An 18,278-nucleotide genomic window follows, 5' to 3' on the forward strand; every position below is an offset into this window, starting at 1 on the left:
AATGTGGAATAATCAAGCAAATAGCGGCGATTGCCCCCACCGGAGGTCCACTGGAGTCGAATGTCAATGACTCCCGCAGAATCTGCAAAGCTGAGAGGGTGTTTTTCAAGGGTGGAGCCCACGCCCGAGCAGACAAGCTTCCGAGTCCAGAGCCGTCTTTTTAGCGGGCCGGGCCTAAATCTGAAGAACCAACCGCCATCTCTGGAGTCCAGTGGCAGCGACAGCAGCAGTTCGATGGTATCGCCACCGGGGTGGGTCCCTTGATCACTCGGCTGCGGGGGCCCATTTCTCGAGTGAAACGTTAATGGCAATCTTAGTGGATCCGCGCCTGAGTGGTTACCCGGCAGGCAAGACTTGAATGGCTGTCCTGCTGCAGCTTGGTCGGTGAGTGATGGGGCGCCCACTCAGCCGGCCGGCGAGTGAATCGGCAGGGGTGCCTTCTCTGTTGGCGAGCCTCCACCTGGGGAGGCGGGGGAGGCGGGGGAGGCCTGTCCGCGTCGCTTCCCCCCTGCCAGGGCACCCTTCGCTGCCGGTCGAAGCGGAGAATGGGAAGGCCAGTACAACGTGGTGGACTCTACCCTGGCGTTGCCAGGGTCCCGGCGCTGCGCGTAGCCTCCGGTACTCGCACAATCGTCCGCCACTGATGCCGCCTCACAGGCCGATGGATTTTGCAGGTCTTTTATAGCCCAAAGCCAACTAAAAGGACCGCCCAAAACAGGCCAATGTTGCTATTTCGAAGAAGGAGGGGCGAGGACTGTCATGTAAATAGTTGTTTAAAAACGTGTTTTAATGTGTTTACCCTGTCGGCGTGTTGTTATACCTATAAGTTATTAAAATGTTATAACTATACTACTTTGTTGGAGTGTTGTACATATTTGCAATCTGGTAACGAGCACAAGGATGTTACTGCGTAATCGGAAAAATAACATAGCCCAATTGTGCGCGATCTAGCCCAGTTCGGGGACGTCGATAGTGGGTACCAGCAGGCTTCCGTTGGTGCAGGATTTTGTCGCGTTTACTAGGCGGGGTGGGCAGTAAGGCAGACATGTTTTAGGCAATGAGAGCGGCGGAGCCGAGCTACCTCGTGGCTACCTCGACCGTGGGCTTGGCTCCTCCTCCTAGTTTCATATTCCTCGTAAAGGGCTATTTCCTAGCGTTTCTTGTGTTTGTAGGGTCAAAAAGGGTCCCATCAGCGGTTCACTGGTCTCACTAGATTATTTTTGTTTCTTTATAGCGATTTTTATTCCCTAGCTTGCTGTAAGCTACAGCGACTAATCCTTATTAGGGGTGTCTTCCAGTGGAGCTGGATGGTTCGTCTCTAATAAGCGGTCCGGGCAGAACCAGCTACCAATCAGTGGGGAGAAGATAGGCATGACGGGTTACAACGGGGACAAAAGTCAGCACTACCTATCTTTTCACTGCTTGCAAAGACTAGATAGAATATCTCTATTCCACGTTATTTGTAAGCAGAGAATACCTCCAAAGAACCAATATCGAACAACTAGTGTTCGGACAATCAATCAATCAATGGTGAGAAAGAGATAGGCACGACGGGTTACAATGGGGACAAAAGTCTGCGTTACCTACCCTTCACTATTTGCAAAGACTAGACAGAATATTTCTATTCTACGTTATTTGCAAACAGAGAATATCTCAAAGAGTACTATCCTTCAAAACAATCAATATTTGGACAATCAATCAGTGGGGAGATAAAAATAGGCACGACAGGTTACAATGGGGACAAAAGTCTGCGTTACCTACCCTTCACTATTTGCAAAGGGAGAGAGAGAGTATTTCTACTCCTCCCCGTTTGCAGACAGCGAATATCTCAAAGAGAACAATCAATAAGCAATACTAGTATTTTCAATCAATCAATCAATCGTTTCGCAATTTGTCGTGTTTCACGACCTTACCCGGACCGCGTGGACAGTTTCTCGTCTTCCGCCTCCAGTGCCCGATGGTCCTCTACTCTCCGTATTTGCCGCGGCACTCCTGATGGTTCCCAGTCAGGACCGTAGATCACTCGAGAGAGGTCTGCTCGGAACCAGTGAAGTTCGGATGATCGGCTGCCAGACGAGGGTCTATCGGGCAGGAGCTCTCCCGATCGTTGCAGTCGTTCACTCTGTCGTCGGGACTTCTCCCACTGGATCCACGTGTCGCTGATGGGCCCCACGCTTGGGATGCCACTTGTTAAATGGTAGCGGCAGTCGTAGTTGATAACCTTTCAAGTATTGCCCGGCGGTAATCGCCTCTTATACCATTCGATGCTAAACCAATAAAGAGGCAGGCGCCGGAGACTGGAAGGCAGGAAACAAGGTTTTATTTCTCTCCGGAGGAGAACACATCAGGTCAGACAGCAAGGTATCGTCATGAGGTGCTCTAACCACATCTCTGAGGCCCGGCCTCTTATACACAGGTTTATGACTTTATTGCAGGCTAATCATACATGGCACATTTTTGAGAGCGCTTTGATACATGAAAGAACATCCTCAGAATCCCCACTTCAAGCTTGTTCCCACACATATCTACAGTGGAAGTCCCCACCCCACCCACAGTACGAGATGGCTATCACACAGCTGGACATTCCGCCAATTCCCGGGGGTGTGTGCGACCGGTCAGGTCTCAGGGGGTGGGGGGCCTTGATCTACTGTAATCCTTTTGATGTGGGGTGTTTCCCTTACAGTAGGGGCAATAAACTGCATCCGCAGGGCTAGGTGATGGCCTGGGATCGGTTCGGACAATGGGGCGCAGAGGAAGGGGGTTATCAGAAAGGATGTATGACCATGTATGGGATGAAAAGGAAGTGTTGGTCAGGCACGGGGTGCGATTCCATGGCAGGGATGCGCAGAAGGAGAGGTTTTACAGCCCATGTACGAGAGAGCGGGGGTGGCCAGCGCGCGGGGGATGTTCGCAGCGCCTGAGGGGCGCGCTGGTGATCGGTAATGAGCGGGGAGAGAGAGTGGGGTGCCTAAAATGGCTGTCGTATGTTTCCGGTGCGTGGCGCTGGGGAGAGGCAAGATGGCGCAGATAATGTTCAGTTGTAAACTAAATTTCCACAGTCGGTGTTCAAGGGACCATGGTCACGGCTAAAAGGGGACAGCAATCCATTACCAGGAACGTATCGAGCTTCAAGAAGATCTCGGAGGCGGATATGAATCGAGATGGGTCCGGCTATCAAGAATCACCTTTGAACCTCTCTTCACCTGTGTCTCCCAGCGAGAGGATCACCTCACCGATCACCCCTCAGCAAGTCAGTCAGGGCCACGCTGACAATGTACGGCCAACCAACCAGGACACTGCCACCGAGGTGTCCAGGAGTGTCCCATTGGGCATCTCCCCGGAGCCCTGTGTCCGGAGCCAGAAGTATGGTCTCCGGCCGAACCCAGTCCCGAGTCAGAGGCTGTAGGATTTTGTATATACTTCCCCATGACCGGGGAGAACTTGATAGTCCTGAACTGTAGCGAGCCATCCGGGCTCTCTCTTACAATGTTGCATTTCACACGCATACACACACCCCTCAGGCGGGCTTGTCCCGAGGGTATAAATAAACGAGGTCGAAGACCGCTCGGGGTCTTCCGGCCACGAGGAGTAACTGGTGGTCCTGTGTCCTTTTTTTGAGTGCTGTCACACCTAAATGCGACACAGGCCCCGCCGCGCTACAGAGCTGTTGACGGTTGCTCATGTTAAGTGTCTCACAGCGGTCTGAAGTGGCTGCACTGCGCCATGTAGGCACTTGTAAAACAGTGAAACATAAAGAAAACAAGCAGGCTTCAGGCTTACAGACTGCAGCCATCGTTGTGCCAGTTTTATCCAACGTTACTGGCCTATTTTTCCCTAAAATACTCTGCTGGTCCCATAAAAGTCCAATGGGAGAACCTCGAAGCCCCCTTGTAAAGTTTGTACTTTGAAGTCCTAAACATTTGCATAGGAGATACACCCACTAACACCCCTTCTGTTTGTGGCCAGCTTTTAACTCTGGCTGAGACCAAACAAGTTCAGGGTTTCACTTTTAGATCGAAATTGACAAACCACTACAAAGTGAGAATGAACACTGCAGTAACTCAGTTCTTTTACAGCAACACTTTACATGCACGTTAATTTGTGAATTAAGTAACAGAGGAGACCTTTGGATACAAAAATGAAATGCAGACGAATGACCACAGAGACAAATTCTCCTTGCTGAGTGAGTAACAGAGAGTTGTGACCAAAGAGATTGGAACTGCATCTGATAATGATAAAGAAGTAAGCAACGACATGCACTGCCAGCCCTCCTCTGCAAAGCAGTGCTTTAAAATCTGCGTTTTATTGGCAGTGTTACATCCGCATGCTGTGTACAACTAGCTGTCACACATAGGTTCTTCTGTTCTGCCTTTACCTCATCATGAATTCCGCTCACTGACGTTGCATCACTGTATAGGACAGCCAGGCCACTCCTTTGCAGTCAGAGGTTTCTAACTTATTTCATGCTGCAAAGAAGCAGCCCTACTTTTGTCAAAGTTCATCACCAAGGTCCAACCATATGTCTAGACCAGGTGTGTCCAGCATAGGTCCAGAAGGACCGGATCCATGACAGAATTTCTGGGTAACCACTGACTATGGAAATTAAATCCATGTGGAACAATATGGAAACCGTGGAACTGTGGGCGGAATTGGGCCCTCCTGGACTTATGTTGGACACCCTTCATCTAGATCCAGCTTATGAAGAATTTCCTCAATCATTCATGCCATATAGGTGCACACAATCCATGAAGTAAGTCCAAAACTGCCTGTTTTTCACTTGCAATTTGTTTGTTTTCTTTTTTTCCAATTGAATTCATTCATTTTGTACTGCAAAACTTCCCTTTCCTGTTTTTCATTCTAGACACAATTCACAATAAAAACATCTTACCAGAGCCATCAGCCAAAGATCAAAGCATAGTGTATTGCAAAACTGTGAACACTTTTGAAGAAAGTGGACCCTGTGGAGACCTCCCTGGGTCGTGGGGTCTCCATCGTGTAATCAAAGAAACAGCACGTTAAGGCATCTCTACAGCTAAAACCAGAAGTGCCCCCTGCAAATGCTGCCAAAGACAAACTCAAACCATCACCCTATTCTAAATAATGGCAGGGCAGAGGAATACTACACATTAAAACACTGCTGATGAAACTCTTTCTCATACTATGTTTTTAGGTCTCGCCTGGCGTTAGCAGCACGCATACGCAGCCATTGCGAGTGCCTTTTGCAATCGATTCAGCCAAAGCTAAACATGCACGCGTACGGATGGACAAAGATGGCTGCTCTCGCCATTCAGCCAAAGCTAAACATGCACGCGTACGTACAGACAGTGGACAGTTCAACACGATCTTGTTTTAATTAGCGTGGCCTTTCACTTTCACTGCCGCGTGCGGCGTGCTTTTGTTTTCCCTCCCCCGTGTGTGTGCGCACGCATAGCAGCGTGCTTTTGCTTTCCCTCCCTCACCACTTCTAAAACACCCGCCTTTATCTCGCTCCCCCACCCGCCCCATTGCTGCTTTAACTCGCTCCCAAGAATACCAGTCTGCAGCCTTTCCTGGGTATTTTGCACACAACCTCGAGCCCTCAGATGGTCCCTGAGTGACCCACTTGCAGCACGCTATAGCAGCTTCCTGCACCTGCCACGCACTTGAACGTGCCCGCGAGCAGTTATTTAAAAGACCCAGTTTGCTGAGTATCGCTTAAGTGGAGAACAGGCAGTTTGGTCATTTACTCATCTCTCTCCCCCACCCTGCACTCCATTTAATCTCGCTGGAGTCGGGTTGTGATGGGAAAGCAGAGACCTTCATTCAAATGTAGTGCTTTGAGGCGGCACATGGTGAGCATTCCTCTGCCTGGCTGAAGTTACTTAAAAGGCAGGGTCTTCAGGCTCCGTCCCAGGCTGGTGCAGTGACACTGGGCTGCAGTATTTATATACTGGTCCGTTGAAAGCAACTGTCCTCCCATCCAAGGGCCTCTCAGCCGCCAACCTCTCATCCGTGGGCCTCTCAACTGCCACTCTCCCAACTCCTCTTAAGATGAACCAGCTCCGGGCTCTCTGATAGCCAAGCCTCCGCTCCCGGCCTCATTAGAAGACGATGCGGGCTTCAGCAGAGCGTCTGCAGGCGACGAGGCTTCACTGAGTAATTAACCCCTTGAAGCGCGGGCACTGTTGAGAAATCCCCACCGATAGCCATGCAAATTAGCGACCATGAGGCAACCTCCGCTCTCCGAGCAGGCCAGAGGTGCAATAATTGGCTGGAATAACAAGCATTGAAAATGCAATAGGTCTCACCTTTTATTAAGTTAAAACCATTGTCTTTGCTATACAATACATTAGCAAAGCAAATGGCTTTAACTTAATCAAAGGCGAGACCTATTGCATTTTTAATGCTTGTTATTTAAATGAATTGTGTCCATTGTCTGTTCTGGCATGCAAGCGCCCAAGGCCCTTTTTTGTTTCTTTTGTTTTTGTTTTTTAAAGCTAAACACGAGCATACATTATCTAAAGTGCTGTATAAATTTATAACAACTAATGTTTTGTCGTGTTTTCACATACCTTAATTTTCATAGAATCAAAGGCTTTTGGGACAACACATCTCTTTGAAGTGGTGAGGGGTGGCTTCCTGAATCTGTTTAGAAGCTGTGCCCTTGGTGGGGCAGGTAAGTCTCGCAGTGTGTATTACTGATTGAATCCCTCTTCAAGAAGTCTGCTTGACTTGTACCTAATGCCAGACAGTCTGCACCCCATGCATGGGATAAGGTTGGCGGCAGTACACAAGTAATGGCACCGTTGAAGACATTTTGAGAAACTCTTCGGAAGTGGACATGATAAAATTTGCATACAATATATTTTCTGCACTGCACATTTCAATAAGGCGGTACCATGCGGAAATGTTTTCATAATAAACTATTATGTTCCCAAGATATTCTTACAAAAGTGTATTTGCCTAGTTTTATACTGCAAACACTCGCATGGTAATTTCAGATACCCGCTGGTAGTTGAGGTTCTCTGGCATACAAAATGGAACAGTCGGAAGTAACTAACATTTGAGACTACAAAGTGCTGTAATTGGGACCATTTTACACAACAGAATTATTTTTAGACTTTGAGAGTCAAACCTTTCATTTTCATAGATTTACCACAATGTGTAAGTGTCTTCTGATTTATTTATTTATTCAGTTTTATATAGCGCAAACTTGACCCGAAGGTATCGGAGCGCTTTACATGAGCACCAGTTGCATCGCACAAGGACACGTTCATTTTGTTAGGCACGGGGAGATTAAGTGATTTGCCCAGAATCACAGGATGTTCAGTGTCATTGCCAAGACTCGAACCCGATTACCCAGATTTGAGATCAACCGCATTAGCCGTTAGACCACATCCTCTCATTTGCTTTGTTCAAACAATAACGCCACATCACGGTGTATAATAGTTTTCTTTTAAGATATTTTAGATACCAGAAGAAGGAGAGGTCAAGTTTACCTTGATTGATTCAAATTTGTAACCTGATAATTACAATAAACATCTGCGTTTAGCTCACTGAGCCGTTGTGCTGGCTACAATAACACTTTTCATATCTTGCTCACCCAGCAGCAGCGTACAGCGTACAAGGGCCTCAAAACCAGTGGCCTAAACGTTCGATTCAAAGTCAGAGGTGCAACAGGGTTTGCCTAGTGAGCATTGGACTCCGGCAGTCGGTTTTCTAATTCCCCAATTTGGAAATATCCTGGTTACATTTCTAAACATCCAAATATCTGGATTTTGGAAAGTCAGCAGACACTACGGTCTTCTAGAATGGGCCAGTGCAGCTCTTTCAAATCGTTATATTGCTGAACACATGCCAGTAACCGTATTGATAGCACAGTGTTACCAGATTAAGACCCCCAAAAGAATATCTAGCTGAAACATATGCGTTACCTTCATAGTTATTGATGATTGCAGGAAAGTTCAACAGAGCAAAGATGGTCTCGTGCCATCAGACACATATGGAATCGAACTCACAAGTTATGCAGTCTAACAATTTTCATTTTCTCCTTTAGTTGTAGAACGAGGAGCAATTCTTATCCTCCTGCTCTTACTGACCTCCCACAGCACCTCTGGTAAGTTTTCCTTGCATCTCTGACATGTACAACTAATGTGGATCAATATATGTATTTTACTTTACAGATGTCAAAAATGTAAATGTTCATCCTCTTGCAGCCTCCGCTTTATTTTTCCCAGTCCCTCCCTTAACGTATCTGCTCATTGCAGCATGAAGCTCTGTTAGTTCTGGTACCACCATTGGCGCTCCACCTTGGTGTCACTTCCCCTGTAGAGACATCAAAGGGTGATCCAATGATCAGAGGCACTCAGATCCCCAATAAACGGTTTGACAAGGTTGAGGTAACTGGGATGCGGCTCAATGTGCTGCTGATGATCACCAGGTTTGAGTCCATCTTGACAGCTTACCTGCTGTCTTCATTTAATACCGAAGGGGAACGTATAGCAATGTATTGTTTATGGATGTTACTAGTAATTGTCTCCCCACCTAACTTCTCTATCAGTAATTCTCTGTGTATTCCATGATACACCAGAGATCTCTGGGCTTAAGTCATATCTCTAATAGAAGGATCACTGCCAGTTTTAGGTGGAGCTTGATCCAAATTTGGGTAACATTAGGACATTTCCTGACGAGTAATAACTGAGCAATCTTCATATATTAATAACTCTTGGATTACTTTGAACAGTGGCGTTGCAAGCAGTAGTTATTCAAATCCTTGTAGGATGGCGCGGAAGTGGGTTAATCTCACCTGTTCCAACGTGGTACCACTGAATTCCCACTGTGCTTGGGTAAAAAGGCTGAATGCATTGGAGATATTTTGTGCTGCAGTTGTTTCCAGGTTATAGATAATTGCAATCACAGTGGCTTAATGCAAGTGTTTCTCTAGAATCACTTGCCAGTGATTGCAGGATCAGTTGGATGGCTGTCAATGCAAACCCATCAGGGCTTTTCAAGGCACAATTCAAGTCAGTGGATTCACTAGTGTTGATAGAATTCACCAGATCTCTTTCTAAACCGATAGTAAAAAGAGGACGCATGAGAAAAAGAAAATGGCTGAGATCACACTTGTGGAGCCAAGGCAGAGAGGACGCTTGTGGAGCCAAGGCAGAGAGGACGCTTGTGGAGCCAAGGCTGAGAGGACGCTTGCGGAGCCAAGGCTGAGAGGACGCTTGCGGAGCCAAGGCTTAGAGTACACTTGTGGAGCCAAGGCTGAGAGGACACTTTCGGAGCCAAGGCTGAGAGTACACTTGTGGAGCCAAGGCTGAGAGGACCCTTGCGGAGCCAAGGCTGAGAGTACACTTGTGGAGCCAAGGCTGAGAGTACACTTGTGGAGCCAAGGCTGAGAGGACGCTTGTGGAGCCAAGGCTGAGAGGACGCTTGTGGAGCCAAGGCTGAGAGTACACTTGTGGAGCCAAGGCTGAGAGGACGCTTGCGGAGCCAAGGCTGAGAGTACACTTGTGGAGCCAAGGCTGAGAGGATGCTTGCGGAGCCAAGGCTGAGAGGACGCTTGCGGAGCCAAGGCTGAGAGGACGCTTGTGGAGCCAAGGCTGAGAGGACACTTTCGGAGCCAAGGCTGAGAGTACACTTGTGGAGCCAAGGCTGAGAGGACGCTTGTGGAGCCAAGGCAGAGAGGACGGTTGTGGAGCCAAGGCTGAGAGGACGCTTGTGGAGCCAAGGCTGAGAGTACACTTGTGGAGCCAAGGCTGAGAGGACGGTTGTGGAGCCAAGGCTGAGAGGACGCTTGTGGAGCCAAGGCTGAGAGGACGCTTGTGGAGCCAAGGCTGAGAGGATGCTTGTGGAGCCAAGGCTGAGAGGACGCTTGTGGAGCCAAGGCTGAGAGGACGCTTGTGGAGCCAAGGCTGAGAGGACGCTTGTGGAGCCAAGGCTGAGAGTACACTTGTGGAGCCAAGGCTGAGAGGACGCTTGCGGAGCCAAGGCTGAGAGGACGGTTGCGGAGCCAAGGCTGAGAGTACGCTTGTGGAGCCAAGGCTGAGAGGACGCTTGCGGAGCTAAGGCTGAGAGGACGCTTGCGGAGCCAAGGCTGAGAGGACGCTTGCGGAGCCAAGGCTGAGAGTACACTTGTGGAGCCAAGGCTGAGAGGACGCTTGTGGAGCCAAGGCTGAGAGGACGCTTGTGGAGCCAAGGCTGAGAGTACACTTGTGGAGCCAAGGCTGAGAGGACGCTTGCGGAGCCAAGGCTGAGAGGACGCTTGCGGAGCCAAGGCTGAGAGGACGCTTGCGTAGCCAAGGCTGAGAGGACGCTTGCGGAGCCAAGGCTGAGAGGACACTTGTGGAGCCAAGGCTGATGGGACGCTTGTGGAGCCAAGGCTGAGGGGACGCTTGTGGAGCCAAGGCTGAGGGGACGCTTGTGGAGCCAAGGCTGAGGGGACGCTTGTGGAGCCAAGGCTGAGAGGACACTTGGGGAGCCACACTTGTGGTTAATATGCTGGAGCTGTCGGAGGACGATGGGGAGACGAACATGATGGACGCAGTGCTGCTGGTCAGAGCTGAGCCACCCCGTGCTAGTTTTTAGCATCCACCACTTGGCGTTGGTGTCCGGGCTGAGAAGGGGATCATGAGGCCCACAATGAGCACTAGTAAGGAACAATGAGTAGGTGCTAGTGCCGGAGAAAATAGCCATCCGGTCTCCCTCTTTCCAGCCTGCTTTTAAATTTAAAACCTGCAGTGGGGCACTCCTGGTCCCAGTTTGTGGTCTTTGCCTCCTTTATGATCTCCAGCCCACCACGCCACTGCTTCACAGAAGGGGAGGAGGAGAACGTAGGAGAACCAAGGAGAACAAAGCTAAAGTGGTCGATGGTGAGGGCAGCTGTTAACTGTAAGCATTGTGCTGCTTTTGTGTTGATGGCGAGTGGACAGTGTATAAGTCCCATTTATAATAATAATAATAATACAACCATTTATAGAGCGCAAACAGCTACCTCCCGAAGGAGGTGTCCCGGCGCTAAAACAAGTGACAGCGAAATAAAAAGGACAAACACCAGTCAACCATCGGAATTAATTCAAGTTAAAGAGCCAAGTCTTAACTGCCTTCCTGAATAGCCATTCTGATTTGATCTGCCGCAAAGCAGGCAGCAAAGAATTCCACAGCTTGGCGGCTCTCACCACAAAGGATCTGCCGCCCCAGCGCTCCTTCCTAACTCGTGGGGTAACAAGCAGATTCTGATTATTGGAACGCAGTAGACTAGTCTGCTTGTCGGCACATAACCGTTGTTTCAGATATCTGGGACAGAGTCCATGGAATGAATGAAAAGCTAAGGTTAAGGCCTTAAATTTAATTCTATTGGCCACCGGTAACAAGTGAAGTTCCTTAATATTCAGAGAGATATGTTGACGCATAGGTACACGTTTAATCAATCTCGCAGCCGCATTTTAGACCAGCTGTAGTCTCTTAACCAAGTAAGCAGGGAGGTCCAGGTAAAGGTCTTTCGCATAGTCCAGTCTGGACGTCACTGTTGCATGAACTACGGTTCGACAGCAGTTTTCTGGTAACAAATATAGAAATTTCCTCATGTACCTCAATTTACCAAAACAGGAGTATGTTATCTGCTGGATTTGAGAGGAAAATGACAGATCTGCCTCCTAATGTACTCCAAGATTTTTAACAGTGCCCACTGGGGTGGGTGGTAACCCCATTTCCTGCGGCCACCACAAATCAGGAGGCTTGTTGGTCCCAAAGAACATCATTTCTGTCTTTTCAGCATTTAATTTAATTTATTATTGTTCATCCAAACTGCAACATCCTTAAGGCAACTCTTGAAGCTCTTAAAGGAATAAGTTGACTAGTCTTTAAAAGGGAACACCAGCTGGGTGGCATCGGCATAAGATATTGCCTTGACCCCCCAGTTGGCAATAAGTGAAAACAGGGGTGCCAAATAGATGTTGAACAGCAGTGGACTTAAAGCTGATCCTTGGGGCACCCCAAACCACAAACGCTTCTGCTCAGACTGATAAGCTTGTAAAGCCACCCTTTGAGCCCGCTAGTGAAGGAATGACCTAACCCACTCAAGGGCGGTTCCCCTAATGCCGAAGTCTAGGAGGTGTTGAATCAAAATATCATGGTCTACCATGTCAAATGCGGCGGATAGATCCAGGAGCACCAGCATGGCTGATGCCCCATAGTCTACCGCCAACCTCACTGATTCAGCCACCTCAAAGAGGGACGTCTCTGTACTAAAACCGGCACGAAAGCCAGATTGAGTATCATGTAAAATGTTATTGCTCTCAGAAAATTTAGCCAATTGATGCTGGACAACCTTTTCCAGCATCTTGGCTGGCGCCGGCATTAAAGAAATAGGTCTGTAGTTTGCCAAAACCAGCAGAATCAACATTAGGTTTTTTCTTCAGAGGCAAAAGCGTAGCATGCTTCCATAAATCAGGGAAGATGCCAGAGCCAAGAGAGGTGTTCCATATATGTAATAACACATGAACGGCGGAGTGTGCTACTTCCTTCCATATTTTGGGGGGGGCATGGGTCCCCTGGAGAACCTGACCTGCACTTCAGCATTTCTGCCAGTGCCTCCTGCTGAGAAATAGGCGCGAAACAAGATAAAAAGGGTTCGGTTCGTTGCTCACCTGAAAGTACTGGACTCAATATTTATTCCCAGGATCCAGGAACATTGCTAACTGGTGTGCTCGTGCCGGCCCTGTACCATCTGCCTCCACCTGCTGCTGACTATGGGCGCTGCGATAAACCCGCCACCCAAAAATCCGTACTAGCTACCCTGGAGTCCCGAGGAGAGGTGGTGACTGCAAAGGTGGTTAACGGAGGGCGGTGGGCCCTTAGAAGTGATAGCAGTGGTAAGCTATCAGGGTGGCGGCACTAGTAAGGGGGTGTCCAGTATTAAGGGTGGAGATATCAAGCCAAGACACAAGGATTTAAGGGCCCACTTGGTCGCTCTTTGGAACATTACAGTGTTTTAGAGTTACTACCTCTACCAGTTCTCCTCTGTCGTTGAGTGCTAATCGATAGATCCATTGAGGAGTATGGTGCCACCAGGAAGAAATGTATAATTGGGAAGCAGATGGTACCGAGACGCTCCCTGAGAGTGAACAACAGACTGATTACGACCCCACCAAAGGCGAAGAAGATCAACAAGAGTGTCAACAAAAACATTCCAGCAAATATCCCTTATTAAAAGGCCTCCTGATCAGGAGGTGTCTACAGTTGAACCCCTGGTAATTTCCAAACCAGCCTCTAAGTTAATTGCAAGCTTCTTTCAAAAAATTAACCAGATCAACCATGAAGTGACTTGTGAAAGTCCTGCAGGTTTGAGTAGCGAAACCTTCCACAGTAGACCAACTGAGAGAACTAATGGTTATACATAGGTGGTGTGCGAGTCGCATGACAAAGTTGAAAATATAGTTGGAAATACAGAAAGACATCGGGCTGATATATAAAATCGGATAAACAAGCTGAGTTATTGAAAATATATAGATGACCAACTGACTAAGAGGTGGAGCAAGCAGAGCCACTTAGCTATTAGGCCTGCGCCCCAAGAAGCCAGTAATTCTAAATGAGGCTCTGAATGGTTGTAATTGGATTGCACAATGTTGTGAGAGACCTACTTTCTTGTGTTAAAACTCCAGTCTTGTACGACTGCAACCTCCCAGATGTGCCATACATGCCCCTTGGTGCTGCCCACCTTCGGAAGGTGGGTAAAGCAGGGTCCGATAACAGTCAGAGAACCAAAACATAAGGAATGACGAGATGGGCAAGCACCCTTTAGGGACTAGTAAAGGTAGTAGTGAGGGACTAGATCAAAATGACTTGTTTTTTTATGTCTATGCCGGCTCTCAACCATATGGCAGACAATGACCTCCGGCCAGAGAACCACCAAGAATTTATCATCTCTGAAGCCCTAAAAGCATTACATAGAGTTTTGACATCGATACTCCTATTTCCAGAGAAATCACTGGGAGTGTGGGGTCAGATTATATAGGCTCTTTGCTTACCTCGATACTGTGAAATTTAGCATTACCAAGGCAAACCACTGACATAGCCTCTGAGACAAGATGAAGTAATTGTATCAGGTTTCAAAATGTCCAACTACACTAAAACACCTGAATCTGAATGAGACAATTAGTTATAGATTCCTTACCTTAGAATTACCCCCAGGCATCCGACTGGATCCGAGGAATTTTTCATCAGCAGTACCCCTGCGCGTCGAAAGATGGCGTCGGTCGGCTCCGCGTTCATCGTCGGCATCGTGGTCACCGTGATGATGTCACGGCAGCTACTTGGACACCGCGCTGGCGCAAGTTCTTTCTTTTTCCATGCCAGCCAGCGCAGATTCGGAGAGAGCGGTACCTCCAATCACTTTATGACTGAATTTTTTGACGACTTTTGTCGACACCGTTTTGAGTCCTCGACTCCTGATGGCGCAGGGATGTTTCAAGGCTTGCGGCTCCTGCCGACGGTTGATTTTGGTGACGGATCCGCACTGCATGTGCCTGTTTTGCCTGGAACAAGACCACGACTCCAAGTTGTGTTCCGACTGCTGGAACATGAATCTGAAGTTCTTTGAGGGAGCGGTCCCGAAAGCTTCTCGAGGCTCGGCAGTCCGTTCAGTGCCCGTTCAAGGTCCCGGTCGCGTGGGAGGTCGAGGGACCGGTCTCGGAGCCACCACCACCAGTCCTCTTCTAAGTCTTAGTACTCCTCAGGTAAGTCAAAGCACAAGAAGAAGTCAAAGAAGCATTGTCGCTCTTTGACTTCTCCCTGTCCGTCGGCCAACGCGACAAGGGATGAGGGCGGTGCCCCTCCGCTGGCTCCGCGTGCTGTGCCCGATGGGTCGACTCTGAGTTTCCCTCCCTTTCCAGGACCTGGAGCGACCCCTGCCGAGCTTCAAAGCTTTTACGAAGCATTTCATGCTGCCTTTGGGCAGCCCGACTCCGCCGGTGTGCCTTTGGGCCCCGCAGACTCGGCTGGGGGCCCTGGGCCTTCAAAGCAGATGGCTCCAGCACCAGCACCGCAGGGTCCCCTTGGATCCAGGCCTGGATCCGGATTGGCAGCGGTCGACCTTATTGCACTTCCCATGGCGCCGATTCCACCGGCACCCCACCCGCAGCCGACGCCTGTTGTGTCCCCAGCCGGTGTTGACCACGGCCTCCACCCTACCGTGGCTACGGAGGAGGGAGAATCTTACGCAATGGTGTTGCATAGGGCGGCCAAGGCTCTCAACCTCAAGCTACCTACGATGGCAGTCAGGACTACCCTCCTGGCAGTGGTGCTTCAGCCGGCAGCGAGCTCTTTGGAGCCCCTGCTGCCGTTTAATGAAGCCCTAACCCACATACTTTTGGGCACATGGTCCAGGCCCGACACAGGGGCTCCTGTGGATAGGATGATTGCCCGACGCCACTGCCCAGTCCCGGGTGACCCCACTTTCCTCTCCCAACACCCCACCCCTGAGAGCTTGGTGGTCCAAGCCTCAATGTCCAAAGACGCATTCCCTAATGCACCACCTGATAGGGAATCGAAAAAGCTGGACCATCTTGGGAAGAAGATGTCTTCTTCCTCTAACTTGGGACTGCGGTTGGTAAACACCGCATGTCTGTTTGGCCATTACACCCACTCTGTGTTGGAAACAGTAGCGCAGGTGCTGCCCCAGGGCCCGGAGGAGGCCCGGGCCGTGCTCTACCGTGCAGTTGCAGAGGCGAGAGAAGCAGCAAAGTTTACCATCCGATGTGGGCTGGACTCCGCCGACTCGCAAGGCAGGACGATTTCAATGTTGGTAGCCATTAAGCGCTATGCCTGGCTGAGGTCGACTGACTTTCCCAGGGATGTCCAAAACACCCTGATGGACATGCCCTTTGATGGCCGTCGCCAGTTCGGCGACAAAGCGGACAACACACTAGAGCGCTTCAAGGACTCTCGGACTACGGCCAAGTCCTTGGGCCTCTCCACCACCCACCCTGCGAAATTTGCTTTTCGACACTTTTGTGGCTACGGAAGGGGTGCCCCGCCACGTTCCAGCCAGAGCCACAGGCCAGCGCAAGCTGTTCAGACCCTGCGCGGCCGGAATGTGAGACCCACCGTCTTGGGTGTAGGGGCCAGTGAGCGGGCCAGTCCACCAGCGCCCCCTCTGCAGCAGCCTTCAAATCCTCCTAGTCTGACCTTTCAGGGCCACCAATCACCAATGGGCAGCAGGATTCGCCATCACCTCCCCCACTGGTGCACCATCACGTCAGACAGGTGGGTTTTGCAGATAGTCCAAAGGGGTTACTCCCTCCCCTTCGAGACTACCCCCCAGCCATGCCACCTCAGTACCATCATATGTCGGAGGATCATCTGGCCCTTCTCCAACAGAAAGTTACGGCTCTCTTGGCCAAGGGAGCCATCGAGTGAGTTCCTGCCCAAGAAGTAGGTCATGGTTGCTAATCCCACTACTTTCTGGTGCCCAAGAAGGACAAATGCCTGCAACCTATCTTGGATCATAGGAACATCAACTGCTTCCTCCGGAAGGAGAAGTTCAAAATGTTGATGCTAGCTCAGGTCCTGTCTGCCCTCATCCCTGGAGACTGGATGGTAGCACTGGACTAGCTGGAGGCTCATTTCCACATCCCAGTCCTGCCAGCCAACCGGCGTTACCTGCGGTTCACGGTGGACCACAAGCACTTTCAGTTCACTGTGCTCCCCTTCAGCCTTACCAGCGTCCCTCGGGTGTTCACAAAGGTGATGACGGTGGTCACTGCTCATCTGCGCAGATCAGGGGTTCCAGACTTCCCCCATCTCGACGACTGGCTGTTGAAGGCGGGTTCACCCAAGGCTGTCGTCTCCCAACTGCAGACTACGGCGGACCTCCTCCATTTGCTGGGGTTCTCTATCAACATGCTGAAGTCACACCTGACTCCCTCTCATAAGCTCCTCTTCATTGGAGCGGTTCTGGACACGACGCAGTTTCAGGTCTATCCTCCCAAGCAGCGAGTCCGGGATATTCGGGCTATTGTTTCGATCTTTCAGCCTCTATCCCGGGTTTCGGTCAGGATGACCCTACGGCTACTGGGCCTGATGGCCTCCTGCATCCTGCTGGTGGATCTGCAGTGGGACCTGAAGTTCCAGTGGGCACAGCATCAGGGGAACATGTTTGATTGCGTCCAGATCTTGGAGGAAAGAAAAGAAACCATCTTGTATATTGTTAAAGCGGCTATATTATGATTTGATATGGGCGAAGTGAAGCACAAACCTAAGACTGATACAGGAATGGAAGTTATAAAGAGTAGAGAGGATTGGGAATCATTACCGAATTATCCGATCTTCCAACTAATGGTGCCCCAGAAAGTAGGAAGCAAAGCAAATATAGTACAAGGAGGCAAAGTGGCGAAAGATAAGATCCGATAGAGACTACTAGTCGCAGATTCGTTAACGTAGAATTATCCCCAGTCATGAGACTGGACCCGGAAAACTTTCTTTGCACCAGCCTCTCTACACCTCGGGGGGGAGGGGGGGGGGCGGTACCACACAACTCAGCTCTGGTGTCATCCGCCGGTGTGACTTCGGCGAGGTCGCATAAGACCCAGCCCTGCGTGCTGACACCAGCTCCCTTCTTTTCCGCGTGCTACGCGGATCTGGATCGTGTCCCTTACCTGTTTTCAGGCCTTCTTTTCACACTTTGCGCTTTGCGTTTCCTTTTCAGAACAGTGTGCGAATGCCTTCGGGCTTCAAGACGTGCTCGTCTTGCACGCGCCAGATGACGGCGATGGACCCTCATCCCATTTGTATGTGGTGTTTGGGTGAGCACCATGACTCCACGGACTGAGAGGCTTGTCAGCAGATGAAGCCGAAGTCCCGGCGGGAGCACCGAATGAAACTCCTTTCGGCTCGCATGTCCAGGTCGGCGTCGTCACCACGTCCGTCCCCCGTGGAAGGTTTCAAGAACTGCCGCTACCGTCTCCGACATCGTCCCCCTCCGAGGCCACATGGGGGTTGCTCGCCCGTTGGTAAGTGTCGCAGCTTGTCCCCGAGGCCCAGTCCCTGCCCTGTGGGGGGCGCAGGTTCTCCGCGGGTTGTGTGGCCTCACGCGTTGCCACCCTACCCGCCGTTTCCCAGCATGGGGGTGACCAGAGTCCAAATGGAGGCCTATGCTGTGGCCCTGCAGGCCTCCTTGGCTCCTCCTCCTCTTCCTGGGACGTCCGCGGATCCCTTGCCATGTGCGGGGCCTTCTGCAAAGTAGCCGGTGGCTCCGGCCCCAGCACTGATAGGTTCGGCTTCACAGCTTCGGAGAGGTG

The 18,278-nt window shown here is 50.2% G+C and overlaps 1 long non-coding RNA gene across 1 annotated transcript in view; it reads left to right on the forward strand.

Annotated features, from left to right (window-relative positions):
- Positions 1-18,278, forward strand: part of LOC146809188 (uncharacterized) — a 124,628-nt gene that overhangs the window by 90,577 nt on the left and 15,773 nt on the right. The window contains exons 2-3 of the long non-coding RNA XR_014966370.1: positions 6,566-6,655; positions 8,036-8,095. This is a non-coding gene — a long non-coding RNA (uncharacterized LOC146809188). The remainder of the gene's footprint in view (positions 1-6,565; positions 6,656-8,035; positions 8,096-18,278) is intronic.

This window comes from Triturus cristatus, chromosome 7, assembly GCF_964204655.1.
Source record: "Triturus cristatus chromosome 7, aTriCri1.1, whole genome shotgun sequence".
NCBI classification, from domain to species: Eukaryota; Metazoa; Chordata; class Amphibia; order Caudata; family Salamandridae; genus Triturus; species Triturus cristatus.